The sequence below is a fragment of the Ambystoma mexicanum genome, chromosome 6q (genome assembly GCF_040938575.1).
Source record: "Ambystoma mexicanum isolate Mex_15411 chromosome 6q, UKY_AmexF1_1, whole genome shotgun sequence".
Taxonomy (NCBI): domain Eukaryota; kingdom Metazoa; phylum Chordata; class Amphibia; order Caudata; family Ambystomatidae; genus Ambystoma; species Ambystoma mexicanum.
The window spans coordinates 335,196,373-335,219,733 of NC_090937.1; the positions used below are offsets into that span (position 1 = coordinate 335,196,373).

The window sequence follows — 23,361 nt, forward strand, 5'->3', positions numbered from 1 at the left end:
GATTGTAGCCTGTCAGTGTATCAGGCGTATAGTCATGCATCAGAGTATCGTGTTGGTGGATCAATGGTGAGGCCTTTGACTGCTCTTATGAATCCCGGTAGGACTGCGCCCAGCAGTACGTGACTCTCTTGGAATGTTCTCGAGGTGTCTTGGTCATGGTACGGGCGAGGGCCCAGTCCTCCTGATTGATCTGGTCTTGTGGTTGTGCCCATTGGCAGAGTCGGACTGTATGTAGCAAGCATTGAGGATTTTCTCTGCTTATTGCCTGCAAGTGGTTTACTTGACTACATCTCATACACATTTGGCATAGTCCCGGGCACTCAAATCATTTAAATCTGCACATGCAGCATTGCTTCTCACCTTGGGGTCATCGGTGTGGGCTCCTGGGCTCCTGTCACCCTGGCGGCCCTGGGTAGTGGGTGTATCATTGGGTTTCACTAGCCAGTGCTGCAATGGTGATGCCTTTTTCTTTGGGTTTTCTATGGCTGCAGCTTGCACATCTACCCTTTCATATAGTCTGGCTAGGTCAACTATTTCTTGTAGCGGCAGGTGTTTCTTCAGCAGGTGTTTCTGAAACTGTGAGGAGGTGCAGCCTTCTATTATCCGTAACGTAATCTAATTGCTTCATCATCGTTGAAGTTGGCAAAGTCACAGTATGTGATCTTTTTTTGAAGTAGTAGTATGTCTAGTGGGGTAGCTGCATGCACTGATTGAATGTGTACCTCTTGTAGTCCCTGTTGGGGGATTATTAGCTTCATGTTGATGCCAGAGATTAGGCGCTGATAGGTGGTCTTTTCTTATGCTTGGGTGGTCTTCAGGATCCTTTTGATTTCTTTACCTGCTAAATTGGCAAAGATATCTGTTTTTTTGGGTGACTCTTGGTCACCTATGCCCCTCATCAAGTCCTTGAACTCCATCCATTTTCCCACCTCTGGCCTTAGTCATGATGTGGTAGCAGTGTAAACGGGTTGGGACGCCGTAGGAAGGTTGCCCTAGATAGTCCTGCCGCGAAGGTGACTTGTGCCTCTGGTCCTGCTTCGGCAGCTGCTTGTGCTCCTTCTGACATTATGGCAGGGTGGGCTTGTAGGAGCAGTACACCTGTTGTCTGTGGCTGGTTGGTTACACTTGGTAGGTTCTTAGTGCATGGTCGTTTCCTTCTTTGTTTCACTTTTCTGTGGCATTCCTGGGTTGGGGTCCCTTTGTTTCTTTCCCTTTATTTTTTTTATTTGTTGGCGCAGTGCGCTGGTCACACGCACTATGGCGCTATTATTGTAACGGCGTTGGGCATTCTGCTGTGCTTTGCGACAGTCCTGGGTAATTCTGGTGCAGGTTTATTTATCTACCTTTTGTGTGTCTTCTCTCTTTTTTTGTTTTTTTGTTTGTTTAGTGCAGCTTGTTCCCCTAATGGCACTTTCCCTCATGTGGGATTTTCTTTTTTTGGAGCACACTGGCCACATGTGCTATGTGGCCTCCTTTGATGTGCTACATGTCACGTGCAGCAGGGAGCCTGGTTGGCGCGTGTTTCCCTTTCTCCCAGCCTCCACCCTCCTTACTGCTGACCTCGTGCGGGCAACCTTGGCTGGCCAGTGCCAGTGTTGTCCTTCAACTGGTGCTTCCTCCTCTCAGTGTGCATGGATCTCCATCCCCGCCAGTTGCACTATGTCGGCTGGAGATTTGCACGCACCTCTGTTGCTTCCCCTTTGGCCCGCCCGCCACCAGTGATTCCTCCTCGTGCTCGTCTCCCACCCCGGGACGGCAGTTCCCAGCCTGGTCCGCTCCATCTGCGTTCCCGAGTACCAACTGCGAGCTCAGTGCCGGCAGGCAGCGTGGGTCCTTTCACTTCGTCGCCAGTTGTTGTGGCCCTCCTTGCCACACAGGAGCCTCAGTGACTTGCACCTTGATTCTGTATTTCTTTACAAGTAACTAACTGCCCATTTCCCCTCCTCCCCTTCCTCCCTGCTCCCGCCTCCCACCCCCTGCTCCCAGTCTGCCCCTCTTAAAGGGGTTGCGTCCAATTACTCGTCACAAGCGATTCATGGCTAAAACCTGACAAACATTTATCGTGATCACAAACAATGCAACATTCCTCTCCCTTTTCTCCGGGAGTGATCAGTGTATACAAATAAAGAGGGATGCTTGCAACATAGATGACAAGCATGCAGTTCCACTGAAAATGGGCACAAAAGCTTGTGAGTGCACAGGGTCACCCATTATGTTGAAGCCCTCGCTACTCTGTAATATAGTGCTGGTGTTGCAGAACAATACCCGAGAGAGCTCATTAAATCTGCTATGCCGAGTAAATTGATGCTTTGCCCGCCTACATGCTGCATTTATATGTATTCTTAGTTTCATATGCAGGGAGCATGTTGCTCCATGATTCATGGTTAAACATTGATAAACATTTGGCGAGGGAGCTATCCTGAAGTGCATTGGTAATGTATGTACCATTTTAATGTATGTACCATGGTATTGTTTAATACTTTGGAGCCTGGACCCAGAACACTACCTCAAGCTATTAATGGGTGGCTCTGAGCAGATAAGCATAAGTGTTGGAGGTGCAGCCACACTAAGTGTTTTCCTTCTGCTCTGTTTCACATGGTGAATGTCACACAGTGCACATTGTTCAACAAACGTGCCTGAGCAGGAAATTAGATTAAAAAAGGGTTTTATTAATACATGAATATAGTATTTGCCAAATAAACCTATGGGGCCCAATTCATGGAATTTCTTGCACCATTCAAAGTGACTTTGCAGTGCTGAAAAGTGACTTTGCACTGCCGACATAAACCCTGTATCATGGAACTGTGCAGTGTATTTTTGCAGTGCAAAGTCATTTTGTACTGCAAAAATGACTTTGTGAATGACTTTGCACTGACTTTGTGAATGACTTTTCATTGACTTTGCACTGCAAAAGTACACTTTGCACAGTTCCATGAATCAGGGTTTGTGTTGACAGTGAAAACTCACTCTTCAGCAGTGCAAAGTCATTTTGAATGGTGCAAAAAAATCCATGAATCGGGCCCATTGTGTCCTCATTAGCACACGATGTGTATGGATGGTTCTTCTCCTCTGTGGGGTAGTGCAATGGGAAACCTATCCGAAAGAAAGTACCTTTCACGAAAGGACAATTGTTTCAAGACACATTCTTCAGTAAGTTCCGGGCTGTTTACCCCCTGGCCAACACACACAATAAATCGTGAGCTCTGTGTCCCGGGTTGTAAGCGGCTCGTGCAGCCAAATTCCCACAGTTCTTGGAGTCTCTTCCGCTGACTTGTAAGTCCTTGATTGAAGGATTCCCCTCCCCCCCCGTTCTCTCACACATTTTGGTGTATATTCTCTTTGGCTCTGAGCGCTGTACCGTAGAGCCATTGGTTGGATTCTGTAAGTGAGGTTGTGAGCGGAGGGTCTCCTGAGACTGATTGGAGCCAGAGGATGACCGGGGGCTGCCCTAAAGCTGGAACAAGATTCTCAGTAGGTTCCCAACTGCCTTCCTCTCTGTCAAGAGTCTGAGCCTCCAGCCACCTGTTCCAATCCCTCTCTCCTCCACAATCTCTCACCTCAAGTTTCACTTCCACAAAGCTTTTCCCACTTTCAGCCCTTTCTAGGGGAAGTCCTTCTTTCTTTAGTTCTACTACCTTCTCATCACATGAATTCCCCATCTACGCCTCTCTGTATTACCTCCTCCCATGTCATTTACTGAAATTTGTTTTCACCTCTTCACTTTCTTCTACTTCTTCCTGCAGGTTAGCAAAGGTTCCCACTCCCTTATTTTTGATTGCTCCTCTTTCAGCTTCTGGAATTTTCTCCACTCATCCACCTTGTTCATCACCATCTATCTATGCCCACTATGCTATTTGACTCTGCACTTCCTGTTCTTTCCTTATTTATCGGTCATCACTATATTTTTGGACCAACTGTCTCTTCTCTTCAATTTCTTCATCCATTCACTCCCACTCTTCTTTAGGGCCCTTCTGTTACAACTCTTAAGATATTCCAATGTTATTCATACTCACCCCTTTGAGCATCTTCTTCACCTGTTTGGGCACTTCAATGATTACAATTGTAGCTCCCCAATTTACTCCCTACACTCCACCTTTCTTTGCCCATTTTGGACATTTTCCTCACAATCACCAAGGGTTTACACTTCTCCCTGCCATTTTCTGGACCTTGTTTCCCAAAAAATATGTTATTCTCTTTCTCCCAGTCCACCATGTCTCTTGACTCTCCACCTAATGGATTTTCCTTTATACAGCCACCTAGGACCTCCCTGCAGCCTCCTACCTCTTTCTTACTGCAGCCTTCTGCATCTTTCCTCTAGCCTCCTGACTCCTGGTTCCCTCAGGCCCTAGGGGCTAGGCTGCAGTCTCCTGCCTTCAGCTCCTTCGCCCACGTGTCTTCCTCTATCCAGCCAATACAGAATGAGCTCTTCTGTCTACCGCCTTCGTACTGAGCCCTGCATGTTTTATAGTGCTTTGGCCTCATCTTTCAGACTCCTTCATGGGGAACTGGAATTAGGTGTGGTGACTTCCCATAGGGAACTTGGGAATTGCGGTTCTCTGGGCTTGATGGGTCTGGACTGCAACTTTAAGAACCACCTCTTCTATACTAGAGTTCCCAAGACCGTTTCCTTTTATGCCTCTAACATAGAGAGGGGGTGATTGGCTCTGGGATATTTAGTTCTAGCTCAGATCCCCTTCTTTCTTTCATTGGATTCAGGTGCGGTTGCAGGATCCATGTGAGGAGAGCCATGCATACTGCTGGTGCCAGCTCTAGGGGGATGCTTATCATTGAACTTTTAAAGGAGCGGGAGGTGCTAGAGTTATCCTGTGATAAAGTGCCCCTTTGGTGACCTCAGTCTCCATCAACATGGTCATGCAGGGCACTTTGCCACACGAAACATCTGGCTGTGAATCTGTGCTTCCTTATTTCTCACAGCACTTTAGTCTTGATTAATTGTCAGTTGTCGAACTGTTGTCTTCATTGTGTTGTTGTCTACAAACAGGTCTTGAAAAGCACATATATGTGTTCCTTTTCACATACGTCTTAATGCACAATCAATACTCATTCTATTTGTTACTATTCGCTCATCGTTAATGGTACTCAAGTGTTTCTGCACATACAATGAATCATATGTATCGTGGAACACAAATGTTGATTCCTTAAACACTCTATATACATATTTGTCTAAGAGACTGCAACTTAGATAGCCTCATACCAGGAGCATAAGAGACACTAACGTTGGGACAGTGGGGGGTTGGAGGTGAGACAAGTGAAAGCTAAGGGATTTGCTAATGATATGATACGATAGAATAGGTTATTTATAACGCACTTACTACCCAGAGGTTTCTAAGCGCGTCCCGGGGATCGAACCTGTGGTGCTCCATGTCATCTTGCGTCCAAGGTGAGCAAGTTGCCCCTGAGCTATCATCCCGAGACGATGACATATTCCATCTTCATCCATACCAAATTTTGTGATTTCAGGCCCTATTTCATTGCCATATTTACTGAGTGTGTGAGTCGATCATTTAAATACATAATTCAACAAAACAAACATATCAAAATAAAGAATCAGGCAGGTGGACTCTAAATATATGAGTTAAATTGATCTTTGACCCGACCTCATGACATCAGTTTGCCATATCCTCCAGGCTGTTTGTCTTCCTTTTAGTGGACCTTATAGGTTTCAACCATTCGCCGTTCGGCTTTGCCATAGAGGGTTCTCTTAGTCGACATTAATGAGCATGGGCCAATTAACAGTGCTGTTCAGCAGAAACAGGTTATAAGGTCGATGGCGCCCTGGTGATAGGGAGAGCGGGTGGAAATACGTAGGGACTATTGAACTGTTCATTTCTGACCAGAAGTGGTCATGGGAGTTCAAGGTCCAATGCCCCTCAGAACTGATTGAATTACCAGAAAGTGTCTCATGATCTCATAACCGGAATGTGACACTAATGAAAGACTATTATTTAATGAATGAAATTATTGGCCCTCATTAGGAGTTCAGTGGTATTGTGGCAGTAAATCTGCTGGAATACCGCCAATGGAATTACTGTTACTGCCACTTGGTCCGATGGCTTTACTACTGCATTATAAGTCATGGTAGGCAGAGTAAGTCCCCATTTTGGGGCTGAATTACAGCTGGTGGATATTTCGACAGATGTTGCTTGTTCTTGGAGGAAAGTTGGAGGATTTACATCCAGCATGATGCTGGAGGTATATTCTCCACTCCAAGGCCACATTTGGAATATGGTGAAGCAGTAAAAGAGGCAGTAATTCTGTTGCTGCCACTTTTATCCCACTCCACCATACTCATAATGAGGATCATTATTTTTGTGGGAGTCGGGATGTGTGTGCTGGATGGCCTAGCTGTAGTGCTCTCAAACTTTCCCTAGTCAGGTGACCAGTGACTTATAAAGGTAGGGGGTCTTGAGAGCAGATTAGGACAGCTGGGGGGGGGTCCCCAGTGGGACACATGATGCTGTTTACCTTGGTTTGATTGATGGTGAGCCTGCCTTCTCTGACATGGGGAAAACACCAATGTATTACAGGCTTAGAAACAAATTTACACTCAGAATTGCATTTTATTTACATATTGTTAAATCTGCAATGACAAATTTAAACAAATGTCTGTTTCCAGACGGTATTTTCTGTTTTCTTCATGAGAACACAGTCAACCTTCTAGGCTGCCATTACACATTAGGGATATTAACATGAACCTCAGCCAAGCAGAACATGCACTTCATATGTTTGACAGCAGAAGGATTCTCGCCTGCTCAGTTTGAATACAGAAACCTAACACAACATTGTGGGCAGGTCATCCAAACACTCTGCCTGTGTTCTACACACTGATAATTTGAGATGTGCAATTTGGCAAAGCAGGAGACAGATACCAGCCTTTCCATTTCAATGGGTGCCGAAGAGTATGTTCACACTTGTAGTTTAACTTTTGGTTGTGGACAGCATTTGATTAAAGCATAAACAGCAAGCCCCTTTGCTCAACATCCTCTGCACATGAACATGAATGAGACAAGTCTTCTCGTAGCCCCCTACACTCAGGAAAGTGCATGGGATACATTCCCCACTATCGACTCTGGTATCGACGCCACTTCCTCAATACCATTTGAGGATCCAATGAAAATGATATATATGAACTTAAAACAGAGAGATTCTTGATACAGATAAGATCCATGCTGTAATGAATTCTCAGTAATCAGGTACTATTTTTTAACAGGCCTTCTCACAGTAAATAGCTCTGGCTTTGTAAACGTAGAGCCAGGACGTATTTGTAAGGAAGCTACAGGACAAAACAGAAAGTCTTATCCTCTACATTTGTAATGGCAGACCTATTGGCTTTGAGAAAGCTTGTTTCTGGCAGCCTTCACTGCAGCTGTTGCAACATGCTACTGTAATATCATAACAATATGTGTTCATTTGGGTTTTAAATTGATGTGGCACCGCTCATTAATGAAGTGTGCTATCAAACCTGCAATTCCGAAACTCTGGAATTCTTCAAAACGGAAATGACCATCTGTTTTGATAAATGTGCATTTTCATCGAACTTTCTGGAAACATGTTCCCCTGATGGGCTAAATGCGGGCTTCATGGTCGTGGAAGTACAGTGCAGTTTGTGTGCTCCATAGTATAAACACATTATCGTAGAGTAGAGTGATACTGAATAAAAATGATATTGTAAAGTGCACATAAGCAATCTTTAAATGACGCGCGGAAACTGAGCATTTTAAGGTTTCTAATCTTTTTAAAATGGTAGAGGGATATTGAGTGAGAACCAAAGCCAAAGCAATTAAATCAGTTAAAAGAGAAATACACGAGTAAGCGAGTTATTGACACTCTATCGCTTCAATGCCTCGGCGAACAAGGCACATGTAGACGAAGCAGTGGAGTAGCTTTGCTGAAAATGTTTGGGGGGGGGCATGACATCTGAAGAAAAGGTGCCCCAGCCAAATGAATGGGGACAAAATGGTGTGCCATGAAAGTTGGGGGGAAAACACTCCTGCCCCCCTAAAATTACACCCATGAGACGAAGTCTATGTTGTTAGTGTGCACTGCCAGTACAACCAAGTTGTGATTGCAATTAAATGCGCCCCATAGCTAATGAGCGCTCCTGCTGAGTGTTTGCACATCAGTGGACCTTGTGATTGTCTGTTTTGAAAACATGGTTCCGTTGTGATTTTTGGCCTTTAATGGGCCTAATGTTGATGAAGGAATACGTTTTGGATTCCAGTTAATCTGCGAGTCTTTGATTGCTTGTTTGTGTCGTCAGGGTTGACATAACATTTGATGGCACTTCAAAGCACTCCGCTCAGAGACATTTTTGCATCCAGTCTATCACATATGTGCAGTAGTACTTATAACATGAGTGTGTCAGTTAAATCCTGTTTGGACATTTTTAGGTCCAGAACTGGCCTAAAGAGTTTTCGCTGTATTTAAAATATGACTTCCAGTCATGGCAATTCAGAAGTATTCTAAAACATGCTGATGAAATATTTATTTTCCTTGAACACCTACCGCAGTCCCTCTCAACACTCCCTGTTGCCAGATTTGGACTTTTACAAATCAGATGACTACTTTATTTTCCCCTTTGTTCTCAAACTTGAAAACAAGCTGTGACGAATAGACTTCTGCCCTGCAGGAGTAAAATAATGAGTGGAGGCTAAAGCACCCACTTCAGCCCTCACACTTCTACAAACCAAGAGCCAACACAATCATAAAGGTGAAACAGGCACAGCTAAGAGATAAACCTCCCCTGCATTTTGTAGGCTATACTATCAAGAGCGGTGTGGATGTGGTTCAGTAGCAAACTAGACAGCGAAGTATAACAATCCAAAATAAATGATTGTCCAATCAAGGTTCTATACACATGTATATGCTTTAATCAAGCACACCATGTACAATAATAACTAATTAGAAAACACTATAAAAACCCACCCTGTAGAAAGAATGCCTAATATGCAGCACTCTGGATAATGAGGCAGGGGAAAAAGACCATTACAAGTTGATAATGTTCAAAAAGGATATTTCTTGAGCTTGCGAAAAGGGATTACAAGTGACCTAATCAGACTCTAGGGCCTAAGAATTGACCAATGTGACAGTTACCAGTCAGTAGTACCTTGCTGAGGTTCTTAGTGGTCCGGCAGCACCAAAGCACACTTCTTGGTACTTGTGAGAAGATTAGGAGAGTGCAAAAGGCAGCAACAGCGTCCTGGTGGTCCAAATGTGTTGAACGGTTCTGGAAACAAGGCTCCCAGCAGTTCAACGGTAAACAACTCTAGGAACACAGCTGTCTTGGCTCTCAGGGTGCTGTGAGTCCCAATCTGGGAGCTCAAGGACAGGATTAGTCGTTTGCTCACTCTCTCAAAGATGGGGAGGCTGACATACAACTGCAGGGGCCCTTCAACACAGTGAGGTCCTAGGTATCGCTGTAGCTGGCAGAGAGGCTGGTCTTGCTCCAGCAGCAGGTCATTGCTCATGTTGATGTGAGTCCCACTCCAGGGACTCAGGGACAAGATGGGCCCTTGTGTCATGGCCATAGTCCCCAGAACACAAAAACTACACCATCTAGTGACGGGGGCAATGTGTCACTTGACTCACTTATGTCCCTTTGGTACCTATAAACACAGGGGCCCTGGCTGGACTCACTCCTGGTGGTTCCATGTGATAATTCTGCTGCAAAAATATCGCGATACGAAAATATCGCCATATTTTTGTGGCGAAATTCACAATGGACCATGTGGGGGACAACCCCTGCATCATTTTTTATTGTGGAGGGGACACCCCCGCAACCCCTGTTCCCACATAATATCCCCAATAAAAATATCGCCTATGGTGAACCAAACGGCCATATTTACGGCAATATTTTTGTTGGGGATATTAATACCTGATACCCTCCTGGTGCCTTTGGCGCCAGGCTCATATAGAGATGTGAGCAGGAACACTTTATGTGTGGCAGGTAGGCTGAACCTGGTGGGCGTGGCTTCAGAAGCTCAGAAGCTCAGCTATATAAGATGCTCCATCCTTAAGGCCAGTGTTTCGCGTTACTGTGCACTCGCGTGCAACGTGACGCTCACTGCCGCTTGGACCAGTTTACTTATCTTTGAAAGCAGACGTTCTCCTGCATACTCACCTCCTGGAAGTGGGTGCTTCATTGCTTCATCTGCAGACTCATCTCCTGACATCCAGTGATCTTGATCCCGATGCCGCAGCATCGCACTCTGCATCCACGAACTCGGACCCTGTGAAGAAGAAGAAAGATAAGGTTAGAACATCCGTCCTAGGGCCGTGCTGCATTTGAACCCCGCGCGCCCCCTGGTTAACAACTTACCAGCTACTGTACCACTGCAGCTTCATTTCTCATTCCCTCCGGCTGTCGCCTCGAGCTTCGCAGCTTCTGCCGGGCTGTCAACATCACCTGCAGGGAAGAAAGCAAAAGAGCAAACATCAAAAGTGGAACGGACAGCAATACAAGACAACAAACTTTACAATACAACAAAAACTGACGAGGAAAGACAAAGGCAAACAGGAACACTTACCTAAAGTATAGTGGCTTAGTCGCAGCAGGACTGGACTACCATATGCAAGGGAACAGTGAAGGAACTCGGTCCAGATCATACAAGCACCCCTGCCAGAAGCAGCAGGACGGAGTGCTCACCAAAACTAATCAATAGGTGAGTTTTCCAGGGACAGCGCATCCCACGGGTACCACAGTTTGGGAGAAGGGATCCGGAAGGGGATCAAGCACACAAGCTGGCATACTCACACCCCCTATTCTCCATGCAGGAGCAGTCCTGAGCAGCATCACCTATTACCACCAGTCACCACATAGGCGCAGAGGGCGAAGTCGGACCCGGGAGGGCTGCAACCGTGCCCCGACGCCTCTGCAGAGACCAGGTGAGCATGACACCTTCTTCTCGGCTCCCAAACATGGTGGAGGCTGGCATATAACTGCACAGGTCCATTAACACAGTGAGGTCCTGGGTACCACTGTGGCTGGCAGAGAGGTAGGTCTTGTTTCAGCAACAGGTTCACCCCCATTGTCCCTGGAGATAGTCAGGGGAGAGAGCTTGTCTCTGCCTTGACCTCACAACAGGAGGAGCCTGGAAAGTACTGTTCTCCCAGCAGGATCCATGTGAAGTCTTCTTCAAAAGTTTGAATCCAAAAGATGATTCCAAGATGATTCAAAGAAGTGGCGGGAGACGCCTTCTTTTAAAGGTACAGGTCTGCAGGTGAATGGATGAAAGGTCACCTGCCTAATTGGTCCAATCCCTGTTCTTGAAGGTAGTGGACTTTGCCCTTCTGACATCACACCCAAAGTGCTTTGCACCAGAGGAAGTGGAAGGGATAGGAAGGAGTGATTGAGGCCGTATGAAACAAGACGATGGAAATCTTCCTCCACTGTACAAAGCTCGCCTATCTACTCTAATCCTTCCACCCTCCATTCTCACCAGGAACATAGGTCTTTAGAAATGCATCACCCTGGTGTGAGACTGCTCCCTTTGAATGGGTGTGCTCCTTTGATGCCTGTGTCCAAGGCAGTTTGCCTGTTGTGTAGCTGTCACTGGAGGAGGGTGTTACCTGCCATCACAAAGAGATGCGAGAAGAGGCATGGCTTTTCAGCTTCCTGTCCTGTCATTTGGACAGAATACACATCACGTTCCACAGCTGAGTTTGGCCCACTGGAGCTGAGTTATGTCAAAGTGGATGTGGCTGCAATGATCATAAGTAGTGCCAGGCACATGCAGAAATAGGTTATATTTAGAGTTTACCCTGCCACCAGCCTGAGCTACTCATTCTCATCATAGATTTGGTACAGGGGGGCATATCTTAAATGCAGCCCCTGTCACTACAGCTGTCAAATGGGCCACTGTGTCCTCGGAAACTGCTCTGTGCCACGGGCAGAACAGCTGCTGCAAATCAGCACACTGATGCATCAGGACACAGATACACACTATGCTTTTGACATGGACCTTATGAAAGGGGAATGTGATGAGCAGAGTACACATTCAGAGAGTGAATTACCAGCATCGTCATTATTTAACAAATGCCTTTCACATCCTTGCCAGATGGCAATTCGTCACACAAGCAGGTTTGAGTATTATATTCATGCTTAAATATGGCCTTAAGTTATTATTATTCATTTTTTGATCACAGAAGTGATTTACCACAAACATTTTGAGCAAGAATGTGTCTTGACTTACTCAAATATTGGACGGGCTTCCAACATTTCAGGTATGGGATTTTATGACTTCTTCTTGCATAAAGTTTAACAGAAGCTCGCTTTCAGCATCGTGGACACTCATTTGATCTAAACACCATTCACCCAGAAGTCGCCACTGCTTCGACAACAGATCAGCGCAGCTGCTAGCGGCAGACAATAGCAAGGGTTAATATTGTAACGTGATTTTAGGTCCAGTGCAGACCTCCTTGTCAGAGCCAAGTTGAGTTTACTGTCCCTGGCTACTGTAGAAACTTTTTGCACAGAATGCATATGTCCGTGGCTGCAGTCATTATAGCAATGCCACTTCTGAGGGGTCCCCGAAAGCCACACCAGCCACAAAGCCCAGACAGAGGCGAATGCTGCCATGCAGAATGCCACAAGCATTTCTCACAGCCTTTAATTATGTGTTCCATACTTTGAAATGTGAGCAGCAATTTCTAAACGGACGCTCACATTTACATCTTAACCACAGGCATCCGTTTAGGTGAAGCGTGCATTGGCAGCCGTGTTATTTAAGATCACTATGCCCCTGTTCAATGATAGCAAGGGTTTTCTCATGCATAGCTGTATGATATATTGCAACGCCTGCAGTCGGTGTTGTAAAAGCACACTCGGGCGTTCTTGCATTGGAGACACTGTTCAGTTATGAAATACACTATGTGCATTCAATGAGTGTACATTAATTAAATGTGGTTCACCAATAGAAAACAAAACTTAGCATTTTAGAATTGTGCGTTCATGGGTGTTAGGGTGTGAATACAATCGTGTGGTTTGAACGAGGAATACAACACACACAGGATTATTCATTTTGCTAATCGTATGCAAATAATGCAGAAATATTGCATTGCATACTCATATCCCCAGCACACAGAGGCTTTTGCAAATATTAGCATTGCCAATTGCTCCTCGGGACATCCAGCTTTATGAATACGTTAACTTACTGTATTTACCAGTCGCACTCACACTCTAAAAACGACACCTTGGTGCCCCCAAACGTTCTCATGAGAGTTCATGTTAACATGCAGGCTTTTCTCACATGTGCATGAATCTCGAGTGTGAGTCTCGCGATGGTTGGGTGGCCAATCAGATCCCCAAAACACTATCGAGAAGTTCGAGCTAGCAATGACTGGCTTTGTATGGCCATAATCGTGGTGGTGTAGTCTCTTCAAGGCCAGTCTCGCCTCCGGTTCTTTTCTAGGTTTGGCTATCGACTTTGCCAGAGAGAGAGAGTGGGTAAAAGAGAGACAGAGAATGAAGATTCCCCCTGCTAATAGCGCAGGGAGCTCTTGATTCTATTAAAGACAAGGAGGCGAGCATTATGCTTCATCTTCTTATTTATTTGCTCTCCAGCAGTTTCAACACAACAAATAAAATGTCCATCTATACGATGGCACAAACACATTTTTTTTTTTTTTTTTTTTTCAAAAACTTCATTTCCCATCAGCCTAGGCCCTGAACCCAGTGTCCTGGTCATGTGACCTAGTCCTTCCTCTTCCTGTAAACCTCCTCTTCTTTGACTGTATTCCAACCAACATTGAAAACATCTCCTGAACTGGCAACTTGATCCGGGAGGTCTATGAACTGTAGAACTGTGAAACGAAATCTCGCCTCCAACTTGCGATCACGATCGATGCTTCCCGATCAGCTCACGTGCTTATTCAGCCGTTCTTCTGATCTTCTCCTAAGACGGGAAAACAACAGTACAAATTAGGGCGGCGGATACACACCCTATTTCTGAGGAAAAAATGCACTTGTTAATTACTCCGTACATATCTTTTATTCTTCCCTTGTGTATCTCGGGTGGGAAATTAATGCTCGCCTCCTTGTCTTTAATAGAATCAAGAGCTCCCTGCGCTATTAGCAGGGGGAATCTTCATTCTATGTCAAGACGGAGGCGAGCATTATGCTTGTTCAAAGCTTCTTACCATAGCTTCTGCCAGTGCATTAATTGGCTTAAAATAAAACGTTCTGAACGTGCTATCACTCGCCCAATCGGCTGCTTTCAAAATATCTTGCAATGTCGCTCCCTGCCGGAGTGCTTTGGATGCCCCCGCTCCTCTTACAGAGTGTGCTCCAAACTTTGCCATGTCTATCCCTGCTAGACTCATGACTTCTCTAACCCACCTTGCTATGGTGGCTGTCGCTACGCCTTTATGCGGTTTCCTGCGCGCTATCAACAATTGCGTTGTCCCCGCTGATCTCAGCTCCGCTATTCTATTTACATATTCTCTTATGCATGCGGCTACGCACCATTTAGGATGATCTTGCATATATGGATACGTTATTGACGAGGAGTCTGTCTTTGTCCTCCTGGCCAGATGAAAAGTCACTCCGTCTGGCCCGTATATCAATCTGTCTACCTCTAAAGCTCTGACGTCTGCCACTCTCCTGCAGGAGATCATGCATAGAAGCATCGCTAATTTCTCCGACAGTCTTCCCAGTGTTAGGTACCTATTACTGGGCCAGTCGGCTAATAGTCGAAGTACTACTGTAACGTCCCATAGCGATTTATATCTCGGTTGCGGAGGCTTTCTATATTTTATCCCCTTCAGGAGTCTAATTACTGCCACGTTCTCACCGACTGGTACTCCTTCAATAGGCATATGGCCTGTCGATATTGCGGATCGATATACCCCTATCGTACGGTAGGCTTTACCGTCCTGCAGGAGTTCTGCCAGGAAATTCACGATCTCTACTAGAGGGGCCGAAATGGGATGAAGACCTCTCGCCTTGCACCATCTTGACCACTTGTACCAAGCTGCATCGTAGCTCCTTCTAGTCGATGGAGCCCATGACTCTGCGATGAGGCTCGCCGCCTGAGACGAAATTCCCGGGAGATTCCAACGTCTCCTGCTATCTTGCACGCCATTAGCGGCATCGTCCCCTTCACTCTCAGAGGGTGATACGACCCAGCTGGGTCCGTGAGGAGATCTTCCTCTTGCGGCAACACTCGGGGATAGTCCGACAACAGTTCCATTAACGCCGGAAACCAGACTTCCATATCGGTACTACTATGATCAGGTTGGCTTCCTCCTTGCGGACTTTTGTTAGAACTCTGCTTATCATTATAAATGGGGGAAAAGCATATAGCGTTTGCCCTCTCCAATCTTGCAGAAAAGCATCTGTCCCTGCTGCTACTGGGTCCGGCCTCCAGCTGAAAAACCTGTCCATTTGAGCGTTCAGTCTGGACGCGAATAGATCTACGTGAAACGGTCCCCAGAGCTTCTCTATTCGCTGGAATGTCGCTCTGTGCAGCATCCAGTCGCTGGTATCTGTGAGATGTCTGGAGTTCCAGTCTGCCACCACGTTCTGGGCTCCTGGTAGATATTCTGCCATCACTGCTGTTCCCGACTCCAGACAAGAGTGCCAGAAGTCCTTGGCTATCTCTGCTAGCAATCTGGACTTCGTCCCACCTAAGTGATTTATGTATTTGACTGCTGAGATGTTGTCCATCTTCAGAAGTATACAAGAGTTCACTCTGTCCTTGGTGAAGGCTCTGATAGCAAAAGAGCCGGCCAGGAGCTCCAGGCAGTTTATGAAGCTTGAGCTCCTCCGAGCTCCATCTGCCTCCCGTTTGCAGTTCTCCGCATCGGGCACCCCAGCCTGCTCTGCTGGCGTCCGATTCTATTACCATGTCCGGGCGGTCGCCAAAAATGGCTCTGCCGTTCCATGCCTCCATGTTCTGGAGCCACCACTCCAGCTCCGTTCGGGCCTCTTGGTCTAGCTGGACTAGCTGGTGATAGCCAAGCCCTTGCTGTAGGTGTCTTATTTTCAACCTCTGGAGCGCTCGGTAATGAAGAGGCCCTGGGAATATCGCTTGGATTGACGCCGCCAGCAGGCCCACAATTCTTGCGATTGTTCGCAGCGATGTGGTCGGTCTGGCGAGGCAGGTCCTTATCTCCCTTCGAATATCTCTGATCTTCCTGTTCGGCAGCTCCAGGGTCGCCGACCTGGTATCTATAATGAAACCTAGGAATTCTATCCTCCTGGCTGGCACGGTTTCTGATTTCTCTTGGTTCACTAAGAATCCCAAAGAGGTTAATAGGTTCGCTACCCATCTGGTCTGATATCGCAGCGCTTCTTCGCTGCTTGCCATTATTAGGATATCGTCTAGGTAGATGATGATCCGAATGCCCTTCTCTCTGATTGCTGCTGCTACTGGTCTCATCATTTTCGTAAAAGCCCAGGGAGCGGACGCTAGTCCGAAAGGCATCGTGGCGAACTGCCATAATCGCCCGTCCCAGTTGAAGGCCAGGAAGGGTCGGTATTCTTGATCTACTGGGATCGTGAGATACGCGTCCTTCAGGTCTATCCTCGTGAGCCAGTCGCCCTGTCTGAGCGTGTCTCGCAGTTGGTGGGTCCCTTCCATCTTGAAGTGGTTGTAAACTACCCACTCGTTCAAGTCCTTCAGATTTATTACTGGCCTCACTTTCTCTTTCCTGTGGACCAGGAACATATTGCTTATAAATTTCGGAGCTACGCAAGGCTCGATGGCCCGTTTCTCTGCTAAACTCTGAAGTTCTGTTCGCAACAGGGCTGCTTCTGTTCGCGCTGCCACTATCAACCTGGGGGTTCTGTATTGGACTGGGGTCTGAGTGAATTGTATGTGTAGGCCTCTGACTGACTGAAGCACCCAAGCGTCGCAGGAAAGCGCGCGCCAGTTCTCCCAGTACATCGCTGTCCTCCCCCCTACTGCAGGGTAAGCGGTTACTCTCACCTGTGGGAACGTATTGACCTCTTCCCTGTCCTCTGCCTCGTCTTCCTCTGGGGAAACGGCCTCTGGGTTGGAAGAAGGTATCTGGCTTCTTATCTTCCCAATATTGCGCTCTGTTCGATTGAGGCCTTCTGGCTGACTGATAACGACCGGACGCTCGGCCTCTGTAGCGACCGGTCCCTCCAAAAACCCTTCCGGGGAAGATCTTTCGAATGGAGGCTTGCGCCTTCTCCAATGAGGTGTAGGTCCCTACGAACCTCCCCATCTCCTTTCCGAAGGTTTCGCCGAACAGTAGTCCTTGCGCGGCCTCTCCTGCTTCGTAGGAGGACAGGTCTCCTAGCTTTTGATCTATCTTCAGAAGCAGCCCCCTCCTACACTCTGAGGATATGGCGCAGTTCGCGTTACCCAATAGGCATACGGCTCTTTGGGCCCAGTTCGCTAATACATCCGGGTCAATTTCTTCGCCTGTGTCTTTCGCTCTCTCTGCCAGGTCCATGATCTTGGCTAATGGGCCTGCTAGATCCAGGACTTTCTCCTGGCAACTCCTCCAGGAGCGGTCGATCCCTTTCCTAGGGTCTCTATTCGATTTTGCCACAAACGCTAGTATTTTAGGGTCTAATTCTGGCGCTTCTGCTACCTTCCCTGGGAGTTCCGGTCTGGGGCATTCCGCCCTCATTCTTTGCCTCACTTCCTTGTCTAAGGCATTGCGCAGCCTCTGCGTCATGTATCGTGCCACTCTCGGGGAGGGCACCCATTCCGACGATCTCGGGTTCCTAATCTCCTCGGGTTGAAACATGTCTGAGGTTTCCACTTCTAGGTGATTCAGTTTTCTCAGTCTCTTTTTCGGAGGCGGCAGGCTCCCTTCGTCTCCGTCTTTGTCTTCCTCCTCCTGCGAGGATGTCGGAGATTCTGCGAATTCCTCTTCTCGAGGGGCCTCCTCTCCTGTGTCTCCCATATTCTCCTCCCCTGGGTAGGGGGTCATGAGGCTCGGCACCTCCGACTTGGCCATAAAGGCTTCTCTGAGCCTATTGAAAGCGTCGGATGCCTCCGGGGCCTTTGGATTCGCCCCTTCAGGTTGGCCCGGGGGGTCAGAAGAGTTTGCGCTCTTCCGGGCCTTCGTACACCCCTGAGGGCTCTCTGGCGTGGCCCTGGTGGACGTGCTTGTCGATGGTACGGTGCTTCTGTCCTTTTGGCTTAGGACGGTCTCGATAGTTAGCAGGCGGTCCTGCAGGGGTCTGACTCCTAGAGCCACTGCCTCTATGAGTGAATTACCCAGCATGTCCTTGAAGCTCTGAGCCAGGTCTTCCGAGTACGTGGCTTCTTGCTCCTCCTCACTCCACTCAAAATCGGCCATGATACGTGCTGGTAGGTGCCTGGTAGTACCTGAAAAGGTGTAGGGGCACGTCCACTTCTCACTCTTTTATCTAGAGGCTGCACCTGACTGCAAAGCAGCTTCTTTACCTTTTTCAGTGTAGGCACTGAGTTCACCAATTCGCTCGAATGAGCGCTCTCCGGTAAGGATTACGGGTCTGTTCCTCGGCGAAGCCCCGCCTCTGCGGGGGAGCTGGGGAAAAGACGTATCTCCTCCGGCGTCGCCCGCGATTGGCGTTAACTCTGTTTCTCGCGCCTCCCTCCCGAAGGTGGGGGTCTCGCTCTCTCACTGTCGGCGCGAGTGTGGTGTCCTAGGCCGGCCCCTGAGGTGCTGATACTGCAGCACGGGGCCAGGCTAAAAACTAATTAAAGTAAAGGATTGTCGAATCCTCCCTACGCTGCGCGACTCCTGCGCGCTGCCCTAATGATAGGTCGTGACGAAAACGCTATATATCATCGCTACAACTGATAACCCAAGACAAAAGCTGACAGAAAGGGTACTTATCTCTTTGGAGAGCAGGAAAAGAAGAGGAGGTTTACAGGAAGAGGAAGGACTAGGTCACATGACCAGGACACTGGGTTCAGGGCCTAGGCTGATGGGAAATGAAGTTTTTGAAAAAAAAAAAAAATGTGTTTGTGCCATCGTATAGATGGACATTTTATTTGTTGTGTTGAAACTGCTGGAGAGCAAATAAATAAGAAGATGAAGCATAATGCTCGCCTCCGTCTTGACATAGAATGTATTTTTGATGGGAGAAGGAGATTGTTTTTGTTGCACTATTGGTTTTAGGCCTTTGCATTTTAGGGGGTTCAGGCTATCATCGAGGATATGATGTCTGAGATGAAGATGGCATCAACTGTGGAGGATGATACAGAAGTAGCTAGGCTTGTGGCACTGACTTGCCTAGCTGGCAAAGCAGACAGAGGAGTGCCAGGCAAGGCTTCAATTGTGCAGGAGGCATTCTGCCACATGATCCTTAATGCAAGATGTCTGCAACCTGAGAGAGGAGGAGGCCATCCAGTGCACTGTGCAGTGCAGACTCTACTAGAAGGAAGACAGGGCCACACGCGTAGGGAGAACAGATTGGACATGATGGCCGTGTGCATCCACATTCTGTAGTGGCGTGCTACCCCTCTCCAAAAGACACACACCTGTTGCCACCAGCCCAGCCTCTCCTGAAGCAATCACAGCAGCACCTGGCAGCCCCCCCAGGATGCTGCATGCAGAATAGGGCATAGGTTATGGCATAGTGGTCAGACCACAGATGACCCTTCCACAGCCCACACACGTATAGCCAATAACAGTGCCATATGCCCCAAACAGGGTTGTGTTTGCGCCCCAGGGTAGTTTTGGAGGATACTGTGGCTCTGCCTCCTTTTGTGGTCAAATGGCAGACTAGGTTGCCCTGTAAGGCAGACACTTTTCACCTGCATTGTCTGACATCATGTGATCAGATGCCTCTGAAGCTGAAGGCAGTTTAGGAAGCAGTGTGGGATATGCGTGTCCCAACTGACGCCTGAAACTGAGATAATGAAATGCATCTTTGCTCTCACGGTCAAGATAGAACAAAGGGAGCCCGGGTGGGGGTAGAAGCAGGCAGATCGACGCCAAACCTAGGCAGCTAGAAGGAACATGGGGACCCATTCCTCCTCTGTTTTTACTGTGGGAAGATAGGTAATTCTGTCAGAGTCCGTCCTAGAAAGGATTTGAAAAATGTCCCTACACATCCGTAAACAGGGCTGATGGGGCATGATCACTGTGACACACTCCTACCCCCTACACTCCTAAACCCAGGCCTCTTCCCCCTAGATCTGATATGGATCAGGCTAATAATAGCTAACTTCAATCATCTGGTAATTAGATTAGGGCTGTGATTGGCTATGGAGCCCAAGGTACATTCTTAGTTGCTGGCTTTGCCAAAAAAGTATACTGCTCCTATACCAAGTCCATCACAGACCCCACCCTTGCTGTCACTGGATCCCACCTTACCCCAGTACATATTACCCCTATGGGCCTATGTAGAACCTCCCAGTTGTAGAACCGGGAAGTTCTACATAACATGTAGAGTAAACCATCACAAAGGCATTGCATTCAACATCATAGATGCCCCTTCTTTAACGTTATTTGCATCATGCCATGGTTGACTTGACATACATCTGTGATCAACTGGGCCTGGAGGGGGATAAGTTTACAATCAGCCTATTGAGGCCAGTATTGCCATCTATCCTTGCTAATCCTGCCCTGAATGCATGGGTAAAGGAGGCACAAAAGGAGAAACCCATTGCTAGCTTCATTGAAGGTCGTGTATTATTCCAGCAGAAGAGATGAGGACTTGTGCCCTTATTAGCCTTAGTATTTCTTGGTGCATATTCAACCATAGGAGTTCACATTTATGGAAGGACGTAATGGCCAATGAGACCATCCTTCTTAAGGACAACATCCAAGACAATCTGAGAAAAGGGTTCCACCAACTGTCTACCAGACCTGCATTATTATCCAAGGAAGGACTGGAATTAATTGAGACACTGTGCATAGTACTGCCAGATGAACTAGATTATGATAAAGACCTGAAATCTGAAATCCTTTTGCAAATACTAATTAACCAGGAACAGGGAGCTTACATACCAAGTTCATTCGCAAAGAAACAAACCTCATGATATTATAAGGTACGACGAGGCAAGGGAGGGGAAACAGAGGGAAGACAGAGATAACGATCCTACTAGGTAATGTGACATTGAGATCACGCAAGTGCAGGGGAGGAGGAAGGGGAAAAGTGTGGGGGGAAAGGGGAGGGGGCGGTGCAGTACATAGGATAGCAGTAAAATAAATAAAGAGAATAAATAAAAGTGCAGCGGCAAGTGCAAGATTAAGTGCAGACATCCGGTGTCAAGTGCTAGTATGGTTGTAGAGATACAGAACCAGTCCCCAAGTGCAGGGTTGCCAGGGGGGCAGTGCAGGTGTACAACTGGTGAGGCGGGGATGTTGGCCCAAGATCAGAGGGTAGCCAGGTAACCAGTGCAGTTTCAGATTCAGCCAGGAGATCAGCAGGGGAGGGGAGGGGAGGAGAGAAAGCAGAAGCAAATAGGAAGGTATTGAGGTGCTTCTGGAACTGGAGATGGTTCTCCTCAAGTTTCAGAGAGGCAGGGAGGCTGTTCCAGAGGGAGGCCCCAGTAGAAAAAAGAGATCTACCACCAACTTGCTGCTTGGAGAAGTGACTAACCCCGAGGGTGTTGGAGGCGGATGACCGAAGAGCTTGAGAAGGAAGACATTTAGGAAGAGAGAGTTGAAGGTTTTGAGGTCCCAGGCCCAGAATGCCTTGTGGACAATGCAGAGGGTTTTGAATGTAATCCTTGCCACCACTGGGAGCCATTGCAGAGATTTCAGTCCTGGAGAGATATGATCACTTGGCTTGAAGCCAAGGACAAGTCTCGCAGTCCTGTTTTGGATGAGTTGCAGAGGATGGAGAGTAGAGGCAGGCAGATTTAGAAAGAGGCTGTTGGAGTAGTCCAGCCTAGAGAGAAACAGAGCTCTGGAGACAGTGAGCTTCTGGGGGAAGGAGAGGAAAGGAAGGTTACCTCTCAGGGGGAGAATCTGGTAGTGTGACTTCTTAGAGACATCAGAGATGTGAGGAGAGAAGGAAAGTGTGGAGTCGAAGATGACCCCAAGGTTTTTAGCCTCACAGGTGGGAGCAGGAAGAGGGCCAAGAGAGGCCAGACAGAGAGTGACAGGAAAGGAGGGAGCCGGTGTGCCGATGAGGAGAATCTCCGTCTTACTGGCAAAAGGCAGAGATCATTGGCGGCAAACCACTCCTGTATGGCAGACAGACAGTCAGAGATGAGAGAAGGAGAAGAGGTGTCTGTAGGGAGCCTAGAAATGAGCTGAGTGTCATCCGCATAGCACTGAAAGTTGGGGCAGTGAGTGGCAATGTGGTGGGCAAGAATTGCCAGGTATTGATTGAAAAGCCAGGGCGAGAGGTTAGTCCCCCGGGAACACCACAGGTAGAGATAGAGACAGAGGAGAGGAAGAACCCAAGTTGGACCTGGGAGTGTCGATCGAAGAGGAAGGAGGTCAGCCAAGCCGGGGCCTGATCGGTGATAGCCACGTTATCACGGAGATGGTAGAGCAGGATGGTATGGTTGAGTGTGTCAAAGGCAGAAGAGAGATCAAGTAAGATGAGGACACATGCGGTTTTGGAATCGAGTTTGGAGAGCAGGTCTTCACTGATGTTCAGGAGAGCAGTTTCCGTGCTTCTGGCAGCACTGAAGCCAGACTGATGGTCGTGAAGACAACCAACATATTCAGAGTGAAGATTAAGCTGGGAGATGGCCAGCTTTTCCAGGCATTTGCCCAGGAAAGGAGTGATGGTGATTGGACGATAGTTAGCTGGCAGGAAGGGTCGGCAGAGGGTTTCTACAGTGGCAAAGGAGTGGTTGCAAAAATCAGTCACAGCAGGAGCAAGGGTGTCGATTTGGTCCAGGATGGTTTTGGAAAAACAGGGGTGAACCTGTTTTGACAACACTTTCATAGATCGGACTTGTTTAGAAACCTTGTCGGAGGAGAACAGGGGAAAGGCAGAGAAGGGGGGAAGAGAGGTGGCCGAAGAAGGGCCAGAGGAAGAGCAAGGAGTAGAGGGAGGAGGGGGAGAGGAAGAAAGAGAGGACAGTATGTCCTGAGTTTTAGCGATGAAATGAGAAGCCAGGGTCTGGGAGGGGACAGGAGAGGTAGACACTGCAGCAGGATTGGCCAGCTCCTTCTAGATTTTAAAGAGTTTGGCCGAGTTTTTAGGTGCCGCAGAGATGCAGTAAGGAACAAAGAAAACAAGGTCATGCACTTTAGGAGTTCTAAGCAGTGGGGTTAGGCGAACAGCCAGGCTTTTTCAGGGCTTCTCAGAAGGCTCAGTACTATTCCTCGGCTTTCAGGGCAAGCGGGAGAGAGTTCCATTGGTTGTTGACCACTGTATGGAAACTTGATCCTCCTTTGATTTTGTTTAAATTTCAGTTGGGCATATGCCAATCTGAGTGTCCTGGTGGGTTCAGCCTTTGA

At 47.6% G+C, this 23,361-nt stretch overlaps 1 protein-coding gene across 2 annotated transcripts in view; it reads left to right on the top strand.

Annotated features, from left to right (window-relative positions):
• LOC138516014 (uncharacterized) overlaps positions 1 to 23,361 on the top strand; it is a 536,325-nt gene that overhangs the window by 136,606 nt on the left and 376,358 nt on the right. The gene's annotated exons all lie outside the window — the stretch shown is intronic.